Below are 24,533 nucleotides of genomic sequence, written 5' to 3'. Positions count from 1 at the left end.
AAATGAGAATATGAAACTTTTTTCCAAAATGATTTTCACTTTATTATTCTTATTCTACATCTAAGGGTAGATGTCAAACATCTTGATTCTATAATTTGTACTTTCAAGTTAAGCCATAAGAAAATAAATCCTACTGGTTAAGAGCTAAATATTAGCTGTGTTAAGAGGTTTAATATTTAAACTGAGGGTTTTTGATTACTAAGATTTAAGTAATGAAGATACATAGCCAACTTCACAGCTTGGCCAGTGGCTGCTCTAGAACACCAAATTATCCTATATAATAAAAGGGTAATATGCAAATTTACCCTGATGGCAGAATGACCAGGAAAGACCAGCTAGTCACTATGACAAGCACTGACCATCAGGGACATTCGCTCAACATAGGAGCTTCCCCCTGGTGGTCAGTGTGCTCCCACAGGGGGAGCTCCACTCAGCCACAAGCCAGGCTGAGGGCTGCAAGCACAGTTGTGGTGGCGGAAGCCTCTCTGGCCTTCTCAGCAGTGCTAAGGATGTCCAACTGTGGCTTAGGCCCACTCCCCATGGGGAGTGCCTAAGCTGTCAGTGGGACATCCCCCGAGGGCTCCCGGGCTGCCAGAGGGATGTCTGACTGCCAGCCTAGGCCCAATCCCCTAGTGAGAAGGCCTAAGCTGTCAGGTGGACATCCCCCGAGGGGTCCAAGACTGTGAGAGGGTGCAAGCAGGGCTGAGAGGACCCCCCCTCCCCTGCCAAGTGCATGAATTTTCATTCACTGGCCTCTAGTTGGATTAATAATGAACCACATCTGGTTAAGCCAGTCTAAACACATTCAACCTTTGTCCCTGTGCTGTTGTCTGGTCAGATTTCTTTCCAGATATCCCTTTGGATCCTCTCCCTTTGGTCTCCACTTAAAAAAGTCACTTTAAAAAAGACAATGTCCCTGATTATTCTCACTTCCATACACTAAACTCCCTTTTCTCATTTATTTTAAGCAAAAACCCTTCTCACCATCCAATATGTCATATATTTTACTTATTTATGATTTTTTATTTATAATCATCTATTATGTAATATCTATATCCAGTTACTAGAAAACAAGCTATATGAGAGAAATTTCTTGACAATGGTTTGCTCATGAGTATCCCAGTGTCTAGTACACAGTAGATGCCCTATAAATAATTGGTGAGTGAACAGAATCAATATAAAGAATGATGAGGACCCTACCAAACTTAAGTTACAGTCCTAGGCCTGCCTCCAAACCATAGGTAATTATTGGCAAAGTTGTCTTACATACCGGGGCTGTCTCAGCCAGTCGGGAATTGTGCAAGAAGGGAGTTTTTGTGGTCTAGAGCCTAGAGTAGTGATGGCGAACGTTTTGAGCTCGGCGTGTCAGCATTTTGAAAAAACCTAACTTAACTCTGGTGCTGTGTCACATATAGAAATTTTTTGATATTTGCAACCATAGTAAAACAAAGATTTATATTTTTGATACTTATTTTATATATTTAAATGCCATTTAACAGAGAAAAATCAACCAAAAAAATGAGTTTGTGTGTCACCTCTGACATGCGTGTCATAGGTTCACCATCACTGGCCTAGAGCCTGGGAGAGTCTTGGAAGAGAATGGATGGAGGGAAATCATGTGATAAGGATGACTTTCCCAACCAGAAGATTGAACTTGGAGCCTCAAAGAGGTGGAAGTACACAAAGTAGACTCAGGGCATTGAAACCTGCAAATGTTAATTCAGCAGTATAGAGGGTCAGTAGATATCTATCTATCTATTGAACTATCTATCCATCTACTTAGAAATATAAACAAAGGGTATGGGGTGTGTCTGTACCCACCTATTTCTACAAAAGAGAAGAGGAAGAGTGAAAATGGCAAATACCTAGCAGACATCTAGCACAAAAAGACAACAATGTCTAGTAGCATCTGATGAAAAACCTCCCAGAATCTTCCAGAAATAAAGGGTAGTGGGGAACTTACTAGGGGTTTGAAGACCTGTTTGAGATCTGAATGTGGTATCATAATAAAGACAGGATTCAGAAAATTTAAATATGACTACATTTGAACTCATAGGCTAATGAGGCACAATGCAAGATGGGATACACACCAACCATATAGAAACAACTGAAAGAAGAGTAAGAATCACTGGTGATTATTTATTAATGACTGCAGATTATTGACTCCTCGGATACATAAAAATTAACATGAATTGTTTTCATGTCACCTGATAGCTAATTAACACCTGCTATAAACCAGGCAATGTATTATGCACTGGGCATATGAAGATGAATAAAACAAATCTTTGCCTTTGACAAATATAGTATCTCATTAGTGTTGAAGATAATAAACATAATTTTTCCAGTATGGCAAGCCCTATCCTATCTAATAAAAGACAAAAAGGGTAATTGACCATACCTTCACTATGCTTCCCATTGGCTAATCAACACCATATGCAAATTAGCCGCCATCAAAGATGGCGGCTAATTTGCATACTACAGGCAGGGCTGGCCAGTGCCAGATGCCATCCGGGCCATTTGTGCGGCCCTGGGCAGCCAGGCTTAGGCGGCATGATCGCATCACCTAAGCCCCGCCCCCAGCCGGGACCCCCGTGTGCTGCCTAAGCCCCGCTGTCAGCTGGGACCCCATGGCGATCCCAGAGCAGGAAAGTTCCCACAGGCAGCACCAGTGGGGCCTGCCCCCGGTCTCTGCAGTGATCCGCTGATCCATGAGCAGGAAAGCACAGTCTGCAGGCAGCATCCCACCCTGGCCAGAGCTCAAGGGAGAGAAAAACACGCAGTGGAGGCCAGGAGCCTGAGAGGTCAACACAGAGGGGCGCCTGCTCCAAGCCTCCATAGTGTGGCTGGGGCCAGGACCCCGGCAGATACACACACTCACACACACACACAGCGCCTGCTCTGTGCCTCCAATAAGGCTGGGGGCAGACCCCCAGCGGACACACACACACACACACACACACACACACACACACACACACACAAAGGACACCTGCTCCGAGCCTCTGCTGCCAGACTGTGGCCGTCAGTAGGACATCCACTGAGGGCTCCAGGACTGTGAGAGGGGCAGGCTGGGTTGAGGGAACCCGGCACCCCAGTGCACGAATGTTGTGCACCTAGCCTCTAGTAGTAGAGATAAATGGAAGTCTCTCCAATTACATAGATGATGATGAATGCATTGTAAGTATACAAATATCAGTTAATGGTTTTATTTTATACAACAGTGGGAGGAAATAATAACTTTACACTTATATAAAGAACTGGCTTGGAAATAAATGATTAAACATAATTAATTATATTTATCTATTAATTAATGGCTTGGTCACAATCCCTATCTAATGACACTCACTCATTCATCTACAAACTAAGTTTCCACATATTACCAGTTGAATATACATATAAATTCTGAACTTTTTGACTATTATTTCAGGGAGTGTAAAGTGGTAAAGGCTACATTAAATAATGGCTTTGAGCCATCTGACAGGAAGTATAACAGAGTAAGGGCTATTTTTTCCTCAGAATTTTGTTAAGTTTTGTGCTTCTCTTCTGATGGCTGACCACTTACATTTCTCAAGGACCTATCTTCCTATATGCCCATATTTATCTTCCTATATTCTAGTTAATAATACAATCTCCTACTATCAACTCTTCCCTGCAAGCCCAACTTCATCATTTCTCTACCCCCATACCAATTGAATCAGAATTCACTGCTGGGCAGTCTAAGAATTGGTATGTTAACCAACTCCTCCAAGAAAATATTTTAGTCCCCAGGTAATGCTCTGAAATGAATGTTTATGTCCCCCAAAATTTATATGTTGGCACCCTAACCCCTAGTCACAAAGTATTTGGGAGGTAAATAAAATTAAATAAGGTCATGATGGTGGGTCACTCATGATGGTTTAGTGCCTTTATAAGAGGCACCAAAGAGCTTGCTTTGCCTCTCTTTCCCAATGAGTGCACAGAGGCCACATGAGCACATGGTGAGATAGGCGCTGTCTAAAGCCCAGAGAAGAGACCTCAGAATGAAACCTACCTTGTTCACAGCTTGATACTGGACCCCTCAGCCTTGAGAACTGACACAAATAAATGTCTGTTGTTTAAATCATTCAGTCTATAGCTTTTTGTTGTGGCAACCTGTCCTGATTAATTCAAGAAAGACAAGTTGATTCCCCAGGCTGGAATGTCTCCTTGCAAGTTGTCTGGAAATTCTTGAGTTTCACCTTGAGAGATGCCTCCCATAAACTTTAATATTAGGGGATTCCTCATCTTCAACCTTCTAAACGATCATATGCCTAAGAGAAGTTTGAAGGAAACAACAGGTGAATTTGCCAAAATCGCAGTTCTCTACAAAAGAGGCTTCTATACTCTCCTTGAAGAAGATTCTGTTTACTTAGTGATTTTCAGAAAGCTATTGCATTTCTTGCTGAAGGCATTTGTTGGGACCATCTATAGTATATTTTGAGAATGGGCATAAATAAGAAAAAGGAAAGTTTCCATTTCACATTATTATTATTTTTTAATTTGGAATGTTTGGCTCATGGGAGTAATTCAAGCAACAGAATGTATGGGGGGGAAAATGGTTTTACCTGTGATTTGAGGCTTATTACCTGAAGATACTATATATTTTTTTATACAAGAAAATGTAAGTATATAGTGTCATTTTTTCTCTTTCTTATATGAAAGACAACATACCACAATTTTATTTCCTTGCTTCTCTCATTTCCTCTCTCTTGTACCTTCCCTCCCACTTCCCTTCAGTTTTTCTCTCTCTGCTTTGTTTTAACGATAAATCCAAGGATATTTTTCATGTAAACTCAAGGAGAGCATTCTTATTCTTTCTTATAGCAAAAAGTTTCATAGAGTGATTATTCCACTGTTTGTGTTACTAGTCATTGGCAAAATATAATAATACTACAATTAATAACTCATGCATATGTAATTATGTGACCAGGAAGGTGTATCACCAAGATGAATTCAGAGGTGAGACTACTATATCAAAGTGTACTTTGTATTTTAATAAATATCCTTCCACAGGTGTATAATTTGGCACTCACAGCATCCATGCTTTTGGTAGGGTCAGAAATAAAATATTGGGAACCAACTAATTGTAAGAAATATTAATCATGCTCTGTAAACTGTGATTGTTTTATTCTGATTAAAGGAGGCACATTCTAACCTGGCTGGGAGATTGTGTGTGGGACCTGGGAGCTCACCTGGAAATGCAGCTGGAAAGATTAACAACTTTGTTGCAGAAACCAGAGCCAGAAACCAGAATCCACAGACCTTTGAAAACCCCAGCCCTTGCATATCACTAAGCCCTTTGAAGATTCCCCAGCCCCTTTGCATATCTGTAAACTGCTCATTTGCCCTTTTGCCGACTTTTCCATGTAATCTCTGTCCTTCTACCCAATACAAGCAACTGGCTTATGGTGGGGTGCAGAGCAGATTTCTGTGGAGGACCTGCTGCTCTCCTGTACTGCTGGTAGTATTGGGATAAATGCTCATATATGATTCAACCCTGTGTCTGCTTAATTGGCTCAAGCAGTGACAGGCAGCACAGACACATTTATTGTCCAGTTACACGTTGAGAGTACAGTGTACAAGTTTTCCCACAATTCAATAAACAGATCATTTTCTCAAACTTTCGTATTTTTGCCAGCTTGATGAATAAATTACATCTCAGTATGGCTTTAATTTCAATTTCTTAGCCAATGCATAAGGTTAATTTTAAATGATTACAGGTCATTTTTATATTTTTTCTGTGCATAGTAGCATTCATCTCAGGTAAAAACTGCTGTTTAAATTTTAACCCTGCTATTCTGGCTTCTGTACACATTTGCTTGCTTAAAGAATTGGGGTAGTTACCTCAGTTTCCAGAATGAGGCCTGGAAACTCACATAAATCACCCCATTTTGCTGCCAGCCCCATTGTGGTTTTACAAAGGCCATTCTTCAGTGCCTGAGAACCGAACTGCAAAAATTGCTTCCTGTTCACTCAGTGGCTCCAGGAATTGAAACTGGAGATGACCTTTAGAGATTATTAACTTTGCTCAATTTTGCTTCTGTACAACCTGCTTTCACAAGATAGTTCCACATTCCAACGTCTAGCAGGATGTGGATTTTGCCTTTATAAGGTTGCTACTGTAGTCACTCGGGGCTGTGAGATTTGGAGAGCTAATGCCCCCTCGCAGCCGCTGGCTTTTGAATAAAGGCTCCTTAATTCGACTTCTTGATTGAGGCATCCTTTGTGCGATTCGCGGGGTACATTACAACATTATCTATTCATAACTTTTAGACATTTTAAAATTGTTTTTATTATTCAAAGAAAGATGTTTTGTTTTGTTTTTAACTTTGGGAAATTAGCACTTAATCTTTACTCTGAGTACCATATTCTTCTCAAGTTTGAATTTGACAATCAAGTTTTGATTTTCTGTCTTTTATTTTGTGGATTTATGATTTTGAGAAATAGAATGATAGTCTTTTCTCCAAAATTATGCAGACTTTTCTCTATCTTTTTAAAAATATTTTTTCTTGTAGTATTTTTAAGATTTTTATCTTTACACTTAAATTTTTCATTCACTTGGAATTGAATTCCTGTGTTCAACGCTAGGTGTAGATCCAACTTTATTTCTATAAGGCTACTCAGTTGTCCAACCCCCTTACTTTAAAAAACAAACATTTTTTCATTATTGACTTGAGATGCAAATTTCATCACATATTAAATTCTCATAAATATTTATGTACACCTTTATATATGTGTTTGTATCTTTTTTTAGTTTATATTTTATTGCATTGATTTTTTCCTTTTTAGTGTATCATTATGATATTCTTTTGATATATGCAATTTTATGTTTTAATATCTGTACAGGACAATTGTCCTTTATTGCTTTTTTGTTTTCTAATATTTTCTTCAATATTCTTGATTTTTTTTCACATTAACTTCAGAATTAGTTTAGTTTTGGGAGGTGACCTGTATATACTAATAGATAGATGAGTAGATTAATTGATAAAGTTATTTTGGGAGATTTTTCAATTAAATTTATAAACAAAATTTGGAAGAATTGTTCTATTTATTTTTAATAATTTCATTTTAAAATCATGATATATTTTCCACTTGCTTTATGCATTTAAACATGATATGTTTTTACATTTTTATTATGAACTTTTCAAGCTCTCGATCAAGCATCAGTTGCCTCCTATGAAAATTCACAGCTATATCTCAACAAAAAATGATGTCTGCTTCCATATTTGATCATTATCATTTATTCTATTATTATATGCATCAGGTTATGATAACATTATTTCTTTTTATGACTATCTCCCTTTCTGAAGTAATCTCATTGAGGATATGGATTTCATATAAGGGACTAATATGTGTTTGTTGGAATGAAGGAAACTACGAAGCACACTTTCTTATTTCCATATAATAGTTTTCTAAAATGAGATTTGGAGACTTGTGATTTGGATAATCTTAACTCTACAAAGCTATTAAGTGGAGCCCACTCTCAGATGTAGGCAATCTGATTTGAAATCACATGTTCTCCCATGCCCTATAATATTTAACAGGAGAGCATCATACTAAAATGTTTTTGCAATTTCATGTCTTTTTTCCTCCAGAAAAATTAGCATTGTCAAAAATATTTTTTAACTGTGAAATCTAAATAAAGACATCTGTAGGTGATGAAATTTCATGCTATGGCACTAGGGAAAGAGTTATGCTTGGCCATGAGATCATCTTAATAAGGCAAAATCAAATCATTATCATAGACATCATTATTATCACAGAAACAAAGCCTCTTGCATCAGATACTAAATCAGCATATAACTTATTTAATTAAACTTGTCAACACTGACATTATTATATTATCTGTACAGATGAGGAAAATGAGGCTCAGAGAATTCAAGCCACTTGCCCAAGGTACTCTGATGAATTAGGGATAGGGGGAGCAGTCAAATCCAAATCCTTTCTTTATGCTGAGCTGCTTTGCATGAAGGTGGTCACATACTCTACTCATGTCTAAGGGCCTAAGGCTAGTTTTGCTTTCAAGGGTATTTCCCAGCAATTCTCAGTTTTCATCAAAGTAAGACAGATCTGGACCAGTTAGCAGGTCAAAGGAAAACAGTGCCCTTTCCTGTCGTAAAACATTCAATGTCATTATTTATTTATTTTTAACCAAATGGCCCTTGGAGTTTTCAGTATGTCTTCACTATGAAAATGTATTTGCATATCTTGTAGCTTCAAAAAGCAATTAGTAATTCATGAGTAATTTAGGAAACGTTGGCTATAAAGTTGTAGATATTTACATAGTTCCCATAAATTATAGTCAAAAACTATAATTTGTTCAATTGGAATTCAGCTAAAAGCTTGCATTTACATAGACCATCCAAATGCCAAATGTTGATGTGCGTTTTTAAAACCTGCGTATTGGGGCTCTTTCCTCATATAATTTAAATTAAATTCATACTCCATACCAGAAGCAATAAGGTTTGTTCTTTTTCCCTTCTAGGGCAAGAAAGACAAAAACTACTTATTCACAGTTAGAAGCAAGCACATGGAGAAAATAATTGCAAATATGACAGTATCAAGAAATGTTTAGCAAAGATACATAAACTGTCAGGATAACATATATAATGCAGGTATTTGTTACAGAAATAGAATGTATGGTTCCCGTTACAGAATTAGCTATTAAAGTAAAATTATAGAAACTGAAAAACTGAAGCAAAGGTGAGGTAGTAAAGAAAAAATGACATTTTCTATGTGAATGCTGTGGAAAGGGGAAGTGTATCCTTGGGGATCAAGAGAAGAGATTCCAATAGCTTCAGTTGGAGGTCCTTAGTATATAATCAAATAGAGATATTTCAGTAAGCCATTAGATATGGGACTCTGGAATGCAGGGAGAAGTGGGATATAGATAAAAATGGAGAATCATTACCATATAGTAATATTTTTACCATTAAAAAACAAACATAATTCTGGATGAGACCTCTAGGAAATGATGTTGTAGATAGAGATGACATGTCTAAGGCTGAAACCCTAGGGTTTTCCAATATTTAGAAGTGAAAAAAATGAGGATAAATCAACAAAGCACACTAAAAATATTGTGAGTGAGGGAAGAAGAGGGACAATAGAGAATGGTGCCTCAAGCCAAGCGAAGAAAAACATCTAAAAACGAAGGGATGGTAAATTATAGGAAACCTTGCTAAAAGCAAGGGAAGATGAGGATCAAAAGTTGTCCATTGCATTTAGCATCAAAGAGGTCATTGATGATGATGTTCAAGGTGCTTCAGTTGAGTTCTGAGTGTGAAAGCCTCACTGGAATGAATTTAGGAGAAAGTGAGAAAACAAGAGGAGTCAGTTCTTTTGAGGAGTTTAGCTGTGGAGTGGAGGAGAGCGATAACTTGCCCTCACAATAAAATGTTAAACCCACAGCTTTCATTTACACATGATTTTGAGAATGGTTTTGGGTTGAACTGAACTAAAATGTACTTAGGAGGCTATGAGAGTGTTTCTTAATATATTCAAGAAACTTTTACTGATAAGATACAAAGATGGATAAAATATAGTCCTTGCTTTCAAGGAGCCAGTAAGAAAAGTGCAGAAGAAAATTTACAATTATAGTATGGTATGATTAGTGCCATGATGATAAATAAGTGTACATGGAACTATGGAAACAAAGACCAAAAGAACCAAATCATTAGAAAGATAAAAGCAGGTCAAGTTGCCCTAACCAGTTTTGCTCAGTGGATAGAGCTTCGGCCTGCAGACTCAAGGGTCCCAGGTTCGATTCCAAGTCAAGGGCATGTACCTTGGTTGCGGACACATACCCAGTAGGGAGTGTGCAGGAGGCAGCTGATCAATGTTACTCTCTCATCGATGTTTCTAACTCTCTATCCCTCTCTCTTCCTCTCTGTAAAAAATCAATAATATATATATATATTTTTAAAAAAGGGCAAGTAAAGATCTCCGCTATACAGAGGCTTAAGTAGAATTTTTAGGGATGGTTTGATACGAACATGAAATCTTAAGAGTAGTGGGGAGACAGTTCAGAAATACGGAGCACTGCAAAGATGATCAATAGCCTGAGGGTACCAGGTGAAGGGATTTGAGTGTTGCATGCCACCATCTCTGGCATCTGAGTATAATTATAATTACTGTTGCACAACACTACCAAGCCTCCCATATGAAGATTTAATACCGGTATGAAGTTTCCTCAAAATTAAAACTGGAGCTGCAATATGACCCAGAGATTCTACTTCTGGGGGTTTATCTGAAGAAACCCAAAGCACTAATTCAAAATAATACATGTATCCCTATATGTATTGTGGCATAATTTACAACAGCTAAGCAATAAAAGCAATCAAATGCCCATCAATTGAGTGGATAAAAAAAGTGGTGGTACATATATACAACACAATATTACCAGGCCAAAAAAAAAAGAAGAAAAATTTACCATTTGTTATAGCATGGATGAACCTAGAGAGTATTCGGCTAAGTGAAATAAGTCAGTCAGAGGAAGACAAATACCACATGATTTCACTTATAGGTGGAATCCAAAGAACAAAATAAATAAGCAAAATTGAAACAGATTCAGGCACAAAGAGCAGACTGATGGATGCCAGAGGGGAGGAGTATGGGACTAGATGAAAGGTGAAGGAATTAAGAAGTACAAATTGGGGTCAGTCAGCATTGCTCAGTGGTTGTGTGTACCTATGAACCAGGAAGTCATGGTTCAATTCCCAGTCATGACACATGCCCCAGTTGTGGGTTTGAAGGAGGCAGCTGATCAATGATTTTCTCTCATCATTGATATTTCTATCTCTCCCTCTCCCTTCCTCTCTGAAATCAACATTAATATTAAAAATATTGCAAGATAAATAAATATTTAAAAAAGAAGTACAAATTGGTAGTTAGAAAATAGTCGCAGGAATGTAAAATACAGCATAGGCAATATAGTCAATAATATTGTGATAATTATGTATGCTGCCAATTGTACTGGAAATATTGAGGAGAACACTTTGTAAAGTATATGATTTCCTAAACACTAAGCCATACACATGAAATATGTACAAAATAAAATTGAAATAAAAAACACCTTAATACCAATTTTAACTTTATTATAAATATATATGTGAATTGTGAATTAGGAACCATTCACATTTCATTAATTTATCATTGCATCACAATTCAGAATATTGCTATGAACCATAAAACCTATTTGAAAAAGTCCTCTTTTAATTTGGATATAATATTTTATCATGGGGAAGCACGGGACTTGTTTGGAATGTCTGTAAGGAGGATTCTCTGAAAGGTTGGGGGCCTCTGCGGGACTGCGGCAGCTCCTACCTTGACTTTTTCAAACAAGCCCTATCCCCTGGGGCAGTGGTCGGCAAACTGCAGCCCGCGAGCCACATGTGGCTCTTTGGCCCCTTGAGTGTGGCCACAAAGTTTCAATCACGCTGTATGTGCACGCCCGCATGTGGTATTTTGTGGAAGAGCCACACTCAAGGGGCCATAGTTTTCCGACCACTGCCCTGGGGTGTTTCCCTAGAATCTCTGTTTTTAGTTTTTAAAGACCTAACCATGTAGAAGCATATACTTTCTCAAGGATACTTGCCCTAGAGGTTAATTTGAGTTCAAGCTGTTGTTACAATAAAAGGAAGGTGGGGGAGGGTGGAGGTAAGGGGGAGAGATAAACCAAAGGACTTGTATGCATGCATATAAGCCTAATCAATGGACACAGAAAACAGGGGGGTGAGGGCATGAGAGGAGGGGGTCGGGGGGTAATGGGGGGATAAGGGCACATACGTAATACCTTGATCAATAAAGAAATTTTTTTTAAAAAAGCCAACAAACAGGCGAACAAAACTGGTTTTACTACTAAGTAAAAGAGTCCCTTAGCCCTCTTTCTCACAGAAACCTGTGTCGGAGTAAGCTATTCAACCATTTATCAGGGTCTGATGGTCAGCCCTGGCATTTTATGTACTAATGATTAGGAGTACTTCAATGTCTATCAATGAGTCTCTTTCATAAAATAATTTATTTTAGTGGCTCCAGATTGGATCTACTCAGGTTGACACATATTTTAACAGCTAAATGTTATTTTTCTATTAAAATTCATAAAGTCAAGAAAAACTTCAATTCAATGCAAGTTAAATGCTTTACTTCCCACCTGTCATCTGCACAAAGCATATAATTTCCCTAAAATTATGCATAAATTAGCTAATTAAGATTTAATTTGCTAATTCTTGCTCAGTTAAACTAGTGACATATGCAAATTGCCTGCTGAGCCCTTTAAAATTTTTGAAGCAAATGGTAAACAAGATTTCTTTTGAGTTAAAAAATGTAAAGAATCTGGTGATTGACACAACATAGCAGTTGATAGTTGGATAAATACTTGCTATAGTTTTATTAGAAGCACAAATTGGTATATTCATAAAAAAGCTAATGAAACACATTCATAGGCATGTTCATTAAAATGTCTCAAGAACCATAAGGATATTAGAACAAGAGAAATTAACAATGTGGACCTCTAAAAAGAGAATACATTCTATCTCTTATTTATAAAATTGTGGGAATTGCTATAAGCTGTCTAAAACATTGATTTGTTGCTTTTTACCCTGAAAAACTTTCTGTTCATTGAGAAACAGAAGGATATCTATGAAGCTGCATTGGTATTGTGTAGAAATGGATCAGCCAAAATGAATCATACAGTGTGTGTGTGTGTGTGTGTGTGTGTGTGTGTGTGTGTGTGTGAGAGAGAGAGAGAGAGAGAGAGAGAGAGAGAGAGAGAGAGAGAGAGAGAGAGGCATCCCATATATGAGTTTATATTAATGTAATGATAGTTAAAACACACAGGAATACTAAATAAATAAACATTAAGTATTTCCTAAAAATATTTAAAAAGGGACTTATCTGTTGATTAATGCTCTTTATGCTTATATGATACAAAATTTTTTAAGTAATTAAATGTTATAATTGATGACCCCAAAAAGTATACGAAATTTTCATTTGTTTACTGTACAGTGAAACAAATACTCTGCTAGGTATTTTACATATATTGTTTAGAAGCAGTTGTGTGTGTTTTTTAAGTCTGATATCTGGAACTGTAAGGTAATACATTTTTTTAAACAACTAAGTTTGTGGAAATTTGTTACCATAGCAATAGAAAATTAGTATAGCTACCCATTATAATCACTGATACTATTTACAGAGAACTGACTTATTGTACAGGTTGACTGGGAAAGCTGTTTACTTATATCTGTATGACTGGATTTCTGGTTTTGGATTATTGGCCAAAAAAGGAGGGGGAGGCAGTGAGATGGATCATGTACTTTTTAAAGTTTGAAACTCTCCTGCGGGTCAGTTTGTGTACTGATGGTTTCACTTGGCAACTGATTAGACAGCTTGGCTTGGCTATGCGGCAAAGAGGAGAAAAAAGACCTAAGTGGAAATTCTACTTTGAGTTTTCCTGAAGTCAAGATTTACAGCACAGTTCTTGGGGGTTCAGTCTGGAAATAAAAGTGTTTCCGTGTTTGAATAAGGATCCTGGGTGCTTAAGCCTGATGTCTCTCTATAGATCATAGATCTTACCTGCACTTTCTTCTCTTGCTATACATGTCCTTTGCCTTAAAATGAAAGCCTTACATGTCTATATTGGGTAGAATCTTGTGAGTTCTTTCAAACACCCAAAATTAATAAATTTTTACATGATTACAATAACATGCTTGGAATATCCCTACTATAGTATCTAGAAATTATACCAAGTCCTTAAAATATCTAAGAATCCCTATAACCCTTCCTTATGGGGATTCTTAGATAGGTTAAAGAAATTTATTATGTGTCTTATTACTTATAGCAGCATATCACTTCCACAATTTTATTTCTTAAATGTTCATATCCCACCAAAAGATTATTGTGACTTTATTGTACACTAACCATTACATAAGCAACCTATAAGGGAATTATTTATATTACTCTTATAAACACACACACACACACACACACACACACACACACACAAACTATATATGAAGTCACTAGATATTACTCTTAGCATCATTTCCTTTATTGGCTTATATTTCATAAGTAAAAGATTACTTCTATTTAATGCTTATTAGAATGCTACAGAGGACCCTCAATACAATTGCCAGTGTGGCAATTAGCAAAGATGCAAAGAGCCCACTTGCTATGAAGTGTATTTCAGGTTATAGCAGCAGAGGGTAATCAACCAGAAATTAATCCTTTTCATGTTGTGACCCGTATAACTGTGCAGTGAAATGTGATCTTGACATTGGGAGTAAGAGGGACTTGCAATCAGGCAGGAGTAATGCTATTCAAGTGACACCATTTTTGTGAGGTTTCAATTAGCTCACACAACAGGGGGCTTTATGATGACAGGAGCATGAGTCAAACCGCTATCAAGAGGTTATCAAAATGGAGTTGCTTCAATGAATCAATCAACTATTCCCTCTTTGCTCATCATTGAGTTTAGATGGAGCTCTCAAGAGTTGATTAATAGGAGTCTTGTGGAGGTTTGGGCCTCTGATGTTGAAATCTGATGATCTTTCAATTTTTATGCTTCCTCCTATAACTCTGGCTCCTTGTATCCTGCAGTAATGATCAAGGTATAAAGAATCCTTGCAGGATTAATGATCAGGGGAAGGGAGTTGAATCCACAAGAGGAAGTTGCTAGTTATTAGCTCTCAATAACCCTTCATTATAGGAATAAAATTGAAAAATATGCTTGAAGTCATATTGCTATTTTGAACTAAACAGATGATGAAACAAACAAAACAAAATAAAATGAAACACACCACCTCCCATTCATTTAAAAAATGTATCTTATACTAAAGGATTAGCATGCTTGGTTATACTAGAAATTAAGTAAGCAAGGCCAACCATATTAGTTCTTCCCACTATTCATTCACATAACAAAAAATGAACTACTTTCTAGATGACAGGCATTGCGTTGGATGATACTAAGAGAAAGCAAATAATAAATCTAGCATTAATGAAGCTCTCATATGTAGAGTCTGAAAATTATAATATAGTCTACATTCTCAAATTCTATCTAGAAGTAGAATCGTCTTTTAACTTAGTTCATATCCTTAATTAAAATTAAATTTTAAATATTGTATATTTATATGAGTGCATATGAAAACAACACTTATAGTAAAAAGAAATGCAAGCATAATAAGGTAAAGGCTAATTAAATGATACAGCCTATAATGAAATATTGCAAAGCTATTACAAATCATGTTGTTCAAGAGTATTAATGATATAAACCATTCTCAAGATTAAATGTTCAATTTAAGAGCTCCATATAAAACCAAACATAGATTATGGATCCAATTTTGATGGAAAATATATTATTATAAAAATATCTTTAAAAAAAACTTGAGTAATTTCAGGTTGTCGGGATTTTGAAAAGCAATTTGTCAATAGGTATAAAAATCTTTAAAGACTTTGGTACCCAGGAATATTATTTCATCAATGTCTTATACATAATTCTTAAAATCAAGGAAATCTGAATGCAATTGGATTATGGGTAAAAATGTATGTATATATTCTAAACAACCAATGGATAATTTCAATGATATGAGGAATAGTAATAGCGTAATGGTAAGTGAAATCATCAGGATGTTTTCAACCATGTAAATAAACAGAATTTTGAAGCTCAATGAAGATTCAAACATAGCCTTGATATCTGCTGAATCAAAATTGATATTATTTTATTGTCAAAGTGGACAATGAAGCCCTCTCTTGGACAAGATACTCAAGACAATTGTGCCAATTTCAAAGTTCTTTGGAAGTAGGAGAAAGATAGTTCAATACCTTAGCCAAAGAAATGCAAAAAGTAAACAAGATATTTAGCAGTCTGAGGAGGTTGAAAACTTCCTGTTAGATGATGGTCTTGAACTAAGCAAGTTTTAAGGACTGCAAGACAAACCCCTCTTTATCATGAAGTCCTTGACACAGAGAGTATAGGGCTCAATGTATCTCACCAAAGTCTCCAACATGAATTCAGAGTTCCAGACAAAATCTCTGCTCATCATGCATGCAACTTCTACCTGCTGAGAAGGTTGCCCATCAGTTAGAATAACACACCTGCTTTAGTAGTGATAGGCAGCCTGGACCCATTGGTTGTCCAGTTACAAATATACATAAGCAGGGATGCTGCAGAAGGTTATGTTGGTTTCCAGGCAAATATTTTTGCTTTAAATGTACGCTATTTGAAAGAATATATATATATACATACATATATATATATATATATATATATATATATATATATATATATATGTATATATATATATATATTTAATCTTTTTTAAATAAAATAATGATTACAAGGAAGAATTCAATCGTGAGGGATCTCAAAGGTGCATCACACTTTTCTGTATCAAAACCTGATGACCAAATAGTCTCAGATAACAAATTCCCCACCTTCCACTGTTCCCTCTACTCTTTGTAGTAGTTCGCTTGTTTTTCCTTCTTCTTTTTTTCCACTGACAGCTTCGAGTATAGGCAGCACTGCCTAATAGTGCTTAGAATTCACTGGAGATCAATTAGAAGAAATAGAATCATTGCTCCTGACAGGTGTATAATTGTACTGACACTTAAAATCACTCACTAACTCATCTAAAAAAATCCCCAAACTAACCATTGGAAAGAACTCAACCAAGATTTGCTGTTTTTAATTTTATTGCCAATAGCAACAATTTTATTTCCTATTACATAATGAAATAGTTTGTTCACATACCAATTCTCACAGTTCCTTTGGGAATATCAACAGAAAAAAAGAAGTGTATTTTATTTGACTAAGATTTTAAAATAAAAATGTTTCAGTAGCATTAGGTCATGTCAAATTAAACTCATTAAAACACAGTTTTGGGAAGAAGTAGGCAGAATGACTCCAGATAATTAATAGTATCAACATTCAGTTTCCTCAGGATCAAGGTATCCGCTGATATTTTGTTTGTTTATTTGTTTGTTTTACTCCAATTTATTGATATATAATCAATATACCATATAATTTGCCTATTTCAGATGTAGAACTCAATGTTTCTTAGTATATTCACACTTTCATACAACCATTACCCAAATCTAAATTTAGAAAAATGTTGTTCCCTCTAATAGAAACCCATGCTAATTAGCAATCATTCCCCATTTCCCCAATCCTTCTACAATCCCACAATGATATTAGTTTCTGTAGATTATTCACTTTTGTAAATGTAAATAAAAATATTAATTTTTATAATGACTATGAGGTATAAGTTCAACTTCATTCTTTTGCATTTGATAATCTAGGTGTCTTCAAACTATTTGTTGAAAAGACAATTCTTTTTTCACATTACGATTTTGACACCCTACTGAAAAATAATTGATCATAGATATATGGGTTTCCTTCTGGGTTCTCACTTATTCTATGGATCTATGTGTCTGTCTTTATACCAGTACCATGCCAGCATTATTACTATAGTTTTATAAGTTTTGAAATCAGAAAGTGTGAGCCCTCCAACTTTGTTCTCCCTTGTCAAGATTGTTTTTTTTTTTAAATATATTTTATTGATTTTTTTACAGAGAGGAAGGGAGAGAGTTAGAAACAACGATGAGAGAGAAACATCGATCAGCTGCCTCCTGCACATCTCCCACTGAGGATGTGCCCGCAACCCAGGTACATGTCCTTCACCGGAACTGAACCCGGGCCCTTCAGTCCGCAGGCCGACGCTCTATCCACTGAGCCAAACAGGTCTCGGCGTGTCAAGATTGTTTTAACTATTCTGAATCCCTTGCATTTCCTTAGAAATTTTAGGATTATGTTGTCAATTTCTGGGGTCAGTTTGGCTTCAAATACAGATTATGTGAATCCGTAACTCAATTTGGGGAGGTTTTTCTCTTAAAATAACTAAATCTCCAGGTCCATAAACATGGGTACTTTTTCCATTTATTTCAATCTCTATTTTCTTACAAAAAATTTTTAGTTTTCAGTGTACATATCTTGTACTTATTTTGTAAAATTTATAACTATTTTTATTTTTATAATATTACAAGTAAAATTATTTACTTTAATTCATTTTCAGAATATTCATTGCTAATGTATAAAAATACAATTTATTTTTGAATGTCTATTTTGTATTAAATAACTTTGTTAAAATCATTTAATAGCATCTAGTCCATAATTTAGAATTTTTTTCTGTTCAAAATCATATCCGTTAAATAGAGATAGATTTACTTATTCTTTTGTAATCTGCATTCCTTTTATTTCTTTTTTTCTTAATTGCCCTTGCTAGAACTTCTATTAAAATTATCAATACTAATAAGGAGAGTGACATTTTTATTTTATTCCTAATGTCAGGAGGAAAATATTTAGCTCTTAACATTAAGATGTTAACTGTGGGTTTTCTGTAGATGCCTTTTACCAAGTTGGGAACATTCCCTTATATTTCTACTTTGTTGAATGATTTTATCATAAAACAGTATTGAATTATGTTAAATGCTTTTACTGTGTTTACTGAAATAATCATATATTTTTAATTATTTATCTTATTTGTATGATGTATTACATTAACTGCTTTTCTGATGTTAAACCAACCTTGCATCCTGGAATAAATCTTAATTGGCAATGATATATAATTCTTTTTATATATTGCTTGATTCACTTTGCCAGTATTTTATTGATGGTTTTTGTACCTACATAAGAGATATTAGTCTTTATGTTTTACTTTTTGTGATACATTTGGTGTCAGGATAACATTAGACACAAAATGGGAGATATACCCTCCTCTTAATTTTTGGAAGATATACCCTCCTCTTAACTTTTGGAAGAGTTTAAAAAATTGTATTAATGAATTTATATTGAATAATTCTTTTTAAAGAATTGGTATTAATTCTTGTTATTACATTTTAAAAATTTTATCAGTGAAGCTATCTGGGCCTTAGATTATCTTTTGGGGAAGTTTTTGCTTAAGAATTTAACATTTTTTCTTGTTCTAAGTCTTTTTGGATTTTATGTTTTTTTTCCTAATATAGTTTTAGTAGTTTCTATATTAGTTAACACAATAAAATTTTCCTAGAATTTTTTGCCTTTTATCAAAGATGTACATATATATTTTGTAATACAGTTATTAACAGTGTTCCCATATGATATACATAGATAAATGTTTATTTATCTGCAGTATATAGTGATGTATCCTATTTCATTCTTGATTTAAGTAATTTGAGGATTTTCTCTTTTTTTCTTAGACCAGTCTAACTGAAGGTTTGTCAGTTTTGTTGATCTTAAAGAACCAAATTCTTATTTTATTTTTATCTGTTTTTCTTTTTAAAAAATATTTTTTATTGATTTCAGAGAGGAAGGGAGAGGGAGAGAGAGAGATAGAAACATCAATGATGAGAGAGAATCATTGATTAACTGCCTCCTACACCACCTTACTGGGGCTCCAGCCCTCAACCTGGGCATGTGCCCTTGACCAGAATCAAACCCGGGACCCTTCGGTCTGCAGGCCAATGCTCTATCAACTGAGCCAAAACAGGTAGGGCTAACTATTTCTTTTTTTAAAAAAACATGTTTTTATTGATTAGAGAGAGAGAGAGAGAGAGAGAGAGAGAGAGAGACATCAATGTGAGAAATAGTGATTGGCTGCCTCCTGTATATACCTTGAAAGGGGATCAAAACTGCAACCTGGGCATGTGCCCTGACACGGAATTAATCTTTAATCTTATTTGCACCTGCCAGAGCAGCTACTGTTTCTTCTTTCTCTATTTATTTCCACTCTAATTTCCTCTCTTCCACTTGCTTTCAGTTTAGTTTGTTCTTTTCATTTTCTAATTCTTTTATCCACAAGGGAAATCAGATTATTTTAAGATATATATATATATATATATATATATATATATATATATATATATATTTACATTTGAAGTTATAAATGTCCCTCTAGGCACAATATTGGCTGGATATCATGTATTTATTATTTTGTCTTCATTCGTTTCAAAACATTTTGCAATTTCTCTTTTTATTTTTTGGTTATTTACAAATGTATTGTTTAATTTTCCTACATTTGTGGATTTAACAAATTTCTTTCCATTACTGATTTCTAATTTCATCTCAATTTGGCCATAGAACATACTTTGAATGATTTTAATCCTGTTGAATTTATTGAGGCTTGATTTATGTCCTAACAGATTGTCTCTCCTCGAGAATGTTCCATGTGCAATAGAAAATAAGTATATTCCACTATCCTTGAATGGAGGTTCTATAGAGACGTATTAAGTCTAAGTTTTTATATATTTTTTCAAGTTTCTCTTTCCTTGTAAATTTTATGCCTAATTTTTCTATCACTTATTATAAGTGAGGTATTGAAATCTCACTATTATTGACTTATTGTTAGATTTTCTAATTCTCTCTAATTCTATTGGTTTTGCTTTGTGGATTAGAGTTAATATCTGATATGAATTTCCTATTCTAATGAGCTTCATACCTACCTTATTTCTTTTGTGCCAAATAATTATTGTCAAATAATCTATATTCTATACGTTATATGTCCAAATACATAATTATGTACATATTGTATTATAGCAGTACTTTTAAAATCTATTAAAGGAAAATATAAAATATGTATTTATGACAGTTTTTTATAATTACAGAATTAGGGTCACTGTTTTGTTTTTATGTGTATTCAAACTATTATCTGGAGTAATTTGCTTTTAACCTGAAGAAATTCTTCTCTTAGTTCATATAATTTTGGTTTGTTACCAACCAATTTCATTCTGTCTTCTTTCCTTATCCTTTTATTATGAGTTAAAATTTACATAAATAAACCAACTCTTTTAAAGTAATACATTTTGTATATTCATAATGTTATACAATTGTCTTTATTTTTGAAAGACAATTTTAATGTATATAAAATTTTGGTTGACTTTTTTTTCTTTCAGCACTTAAATATGGCATCCATTTTCTCCTCACCTTCATTGTTTCTGATGGTAAGTTAACTAATATTCTTATTTAGGCTTCCATAGTTACGATGAATTATTTTTCTTTTGTTTCTTTAAAATTTTTCTGAATATAGCTCAAAATTATTTTAACTTAATTCCTAGACATTATCTTTTCACAAATATTACTGTTTTGTTTAGAGACTTTTATCACACCAAATCTACAACAGAGATGACTAGAATAAACAATGCTATGACTATCGGCTTAGACTTCAAAATTATATCTATATGCTGAAGCCTGTATTAGGACATTGTAAAACTTTTATAATTATAAGAGGCCCAGTGCACGAAATTCATGCATGGGGGGATTCCCTCAGCCCAGCCTGCACCCTCTCCAATTGGGGACCCCTTGGAGGATGTCTGACTGCCGGTTTAGGCCGGATCCCACAGGATCCCCTAAACCAGCAGTCGGATATCCCTCTCACAATCTGGGACTGCTGGCTCTTAACCTCTCACCTGCCTGCCTGATAGCCCCTATCTGCCTTCCCCTGCTGGCCTGATCTCGCCCCCAACTGCCCTCCTCCCTCCTGTCAGGGTCTGGTTCGAAGGCCATCCATGCCCCTGATCATAGGAGACCCAGAATTCCACTGCACCCCAGCCAGCCAGGGCCCACAGCCTCCTCCTGCCACGTCGTCCACAGCCCTGTCCCGCCGTGGGCACCATGGTGACACAGGACTCACTGCTGCTGCGGGTGCTCCGAGGGTGGGATCTTCCCATAGGCCTCACTGGAAACAGCTCAGGGAGGGCGCCTCAGGGCCAGTGGGACCGACAGAAGTGGGGGTGTGGCATGGAGGTGGTGCCTGCGCTTCTGTTAACTTACACAATGTGTTTTATACCACAGCATGTGGCAGCGGCTGTGAAGGTCACCAAGTGGAGCCTGTGAGCTGAGCTGAAGCAGTGCCTGCAGGCCATCAGGAGCACTCACAGCCACCGCCGCCATGTGGGGAGTACAGGCTGCCCTCCACAGGGCCTCGCCTCCCCAACCCCGTCCCTGCTGCCACAAGTCCCCGCCCACCCAAGCCTGCTGCACGCGCAGCCTGGCATTTGGTCATCCATTTGGTCATTTTGGATGTTACGGACCCTGGCTCTTTTTATATTAGGATAACACAAGGAAGTGACATGGTTTCAATACCAGCTTTAGAGTAAGATTAATCTGGATTTAAATCTTGCTTTCATTCCTTTCTGTCTGTGGAACTTGGGACAAATTACCTGGCTTTCTGAATTTCTTTCTGTGTAGACTTCCATTATCTGTCATTTACTTATCTTTTTATTTTCAAGTATCATCACTTTCCCCCTGGCACCTAAATTCCCATTACAATCCGATCACCCTGTCCACCTGTCACCCCACAGATGGCCCTCATCGCCAGCCAGGTCTAGGGACCCTACTCTATTTATTGGGAATAGTCTCTTAGATTTAAAAATTAAAACTTGGCAAGGCTACTCAAACACTGAAAAAAACAGGATGATGCAGCGATGACATGCATGGACTCTGGCTTGCACATTTTGTGGTCAGCCCTGATTCTGACACTTATAACTGTGTGACAAAGCCAATTACCTAGCTTCTCTCTGCTTCAGTTTTTCCACCCATAAGATGGGGAAAATGGAACTACTGCCTCAGAAGGATCATGTTATGTACTACTTTTTATAATCAGGGCAAAAAAAATGTAGCATCCTACTCAAGAGCAAGATGCCTTTCACCTGTATGAAAAGTATGGTCACTGGTGCATGCAGCATCCCAGATTGTGAGGGGGATGTCTGATTGCCTGTTTAGGCCCAACATCCCCTAAGGGCCAAGGGGTCCCAGATTGTGAGAGGACACAGGCCGGGCTGAGGGACCTCCCTCCCCTCCCTTGCATGAATTTCGTGTACCGAGCCTCTAGTTAGTACATAATAATGCTCAGTTTAGGAAACATAGACTTAGGTTGATAAGTGAGAATGATTGTGTTTTTTACAGGTCATTGGCTCAGGATGGAAAAGAACATAAGTTTTGCACTAAGTGGGCATTTGCAATTTTACAAATGTTCTGATTGTCCCTAAATCAAATATTCCACCTCTGAGACTCAATTTATGCTGCTCCTCTATTTTAAAAAGTTATTATGATTTGTCTCACCTGCCCAGCCATATCTTTCTCTCATGCCTCTTTCATTTCATATTATAGAAATACCAAAGTCTCATAAATTCTCTCACACATTTCCTTGAATTACTGTACATGCTGTTACCTCTGCCTAGGACATCTTCCACCTCCATTCTAAGTGTATTCAATGGCATACCTGCAATTTATTCTTTGAAACTAAGTTTAAACTACATCATCTGTGAAAAGTTCTTGACTTCCACAAGAATTTTTAAAGATTTCTGTCCCCGTGTTTCCACAAGAATGTGTAGAAACGATGTGATAATAACTGTACTTGACTATGCATTTATGTAAGTCATTTGAGGGCATAAAATGGTTATTTCATTTTTGAATTATCATTACATAACATAGTTCCTGGCATAATTTGGGGGCTCAATACATATTTGTTAAATTAATGAATCGCAAATTCATTAACAGTAAGATTTCTTATCCTTGCTTTCCTTGCAAAATAAATATTAACATAATCATAAAAATCACCTCTTCATTTTAGGTGAAAGTTAAATGTTTGCTAGTATAAAAAATTAAAGGAAACCATTTTGGAAAACATTTATTTTAAAGTTATGTCAATTTTAATTTGAGGACTGAATACTTGCATTAAAATGCTCAAATTGTGGAAGCGGCACCTACATTGGTGTATTAAAAAAGGGAAAATGCTATAGTACTAAGAAGAGCTTTACCCTGGCTGGTTTGGCTCAGTGGATAGAGCGTAGGCCTGCGGACTGAAAGGTGTCAGGTTCGATTCCAGTCAAGGGCACATGCCTGGATTGTAAGCTCGATCCCCAGTAGGGGGCCTCCAGGAGGCAGCTGATCAATGATTCTCTCTCATCATTGATGTTTCTATCTCTCTCTCTCTCCCTTCCTCTCTGAAATCAATAAAAATATATTAATTAAAAAAGAAGAGCTTTGATGAACATATGTTAATAACCATTCCACAAATATACATGGAATGCAAAGTACTGGTGTTATTACCGGTAAGGCACTAAGTGATTGAGGTGAGGGATAAGGGATAAGAATGAGGATGAGTTATTGACTGGAAATTAATGAAAAGTAAATTTTCCTTCTGTTTCCATAAAATAAAAAGGTTTAATTTTAAACTTCTGGGCCTATATTATTTAACAGAGCAATTTATTTTGGCAGTCTAGTGGGGTAGCAGATCACTATATCACATTGAATATGGATTCACTATATTTAATTTGATCATCCCTCTGTGGTTGGATACGTCAGTGTTGCATTTTGGTCTCTAATGTTTTATATGCTACAATTTTGAATGTTCTGAATGCATAAAAATTTAGAAGTCTTATTTAATAGATGATATGAATAAATGTTTTAAAATGTTGAAAATGGTGATGGAATTAAAAAAAATACAAATTGACAGTTTAAAAGTAGTCATGGGAATGTAAAGTATTGTAAA

Source organism: Myotis daubentonii, chromosome 9 (genome assembly GCF_963259705.1).
Source record: "Myotis daubentonii chromosome 9, mMyoDau2.1, whole genome shotgun sequence".
NCBI lineage: Eukaryota > Metazoa > Chordata > Mammalia > Chiroptera > Vespertilionidae > Myotis > Myotis daubentonii.
This window is presented reverse-complemented; position numbering follows the sequence as displayed.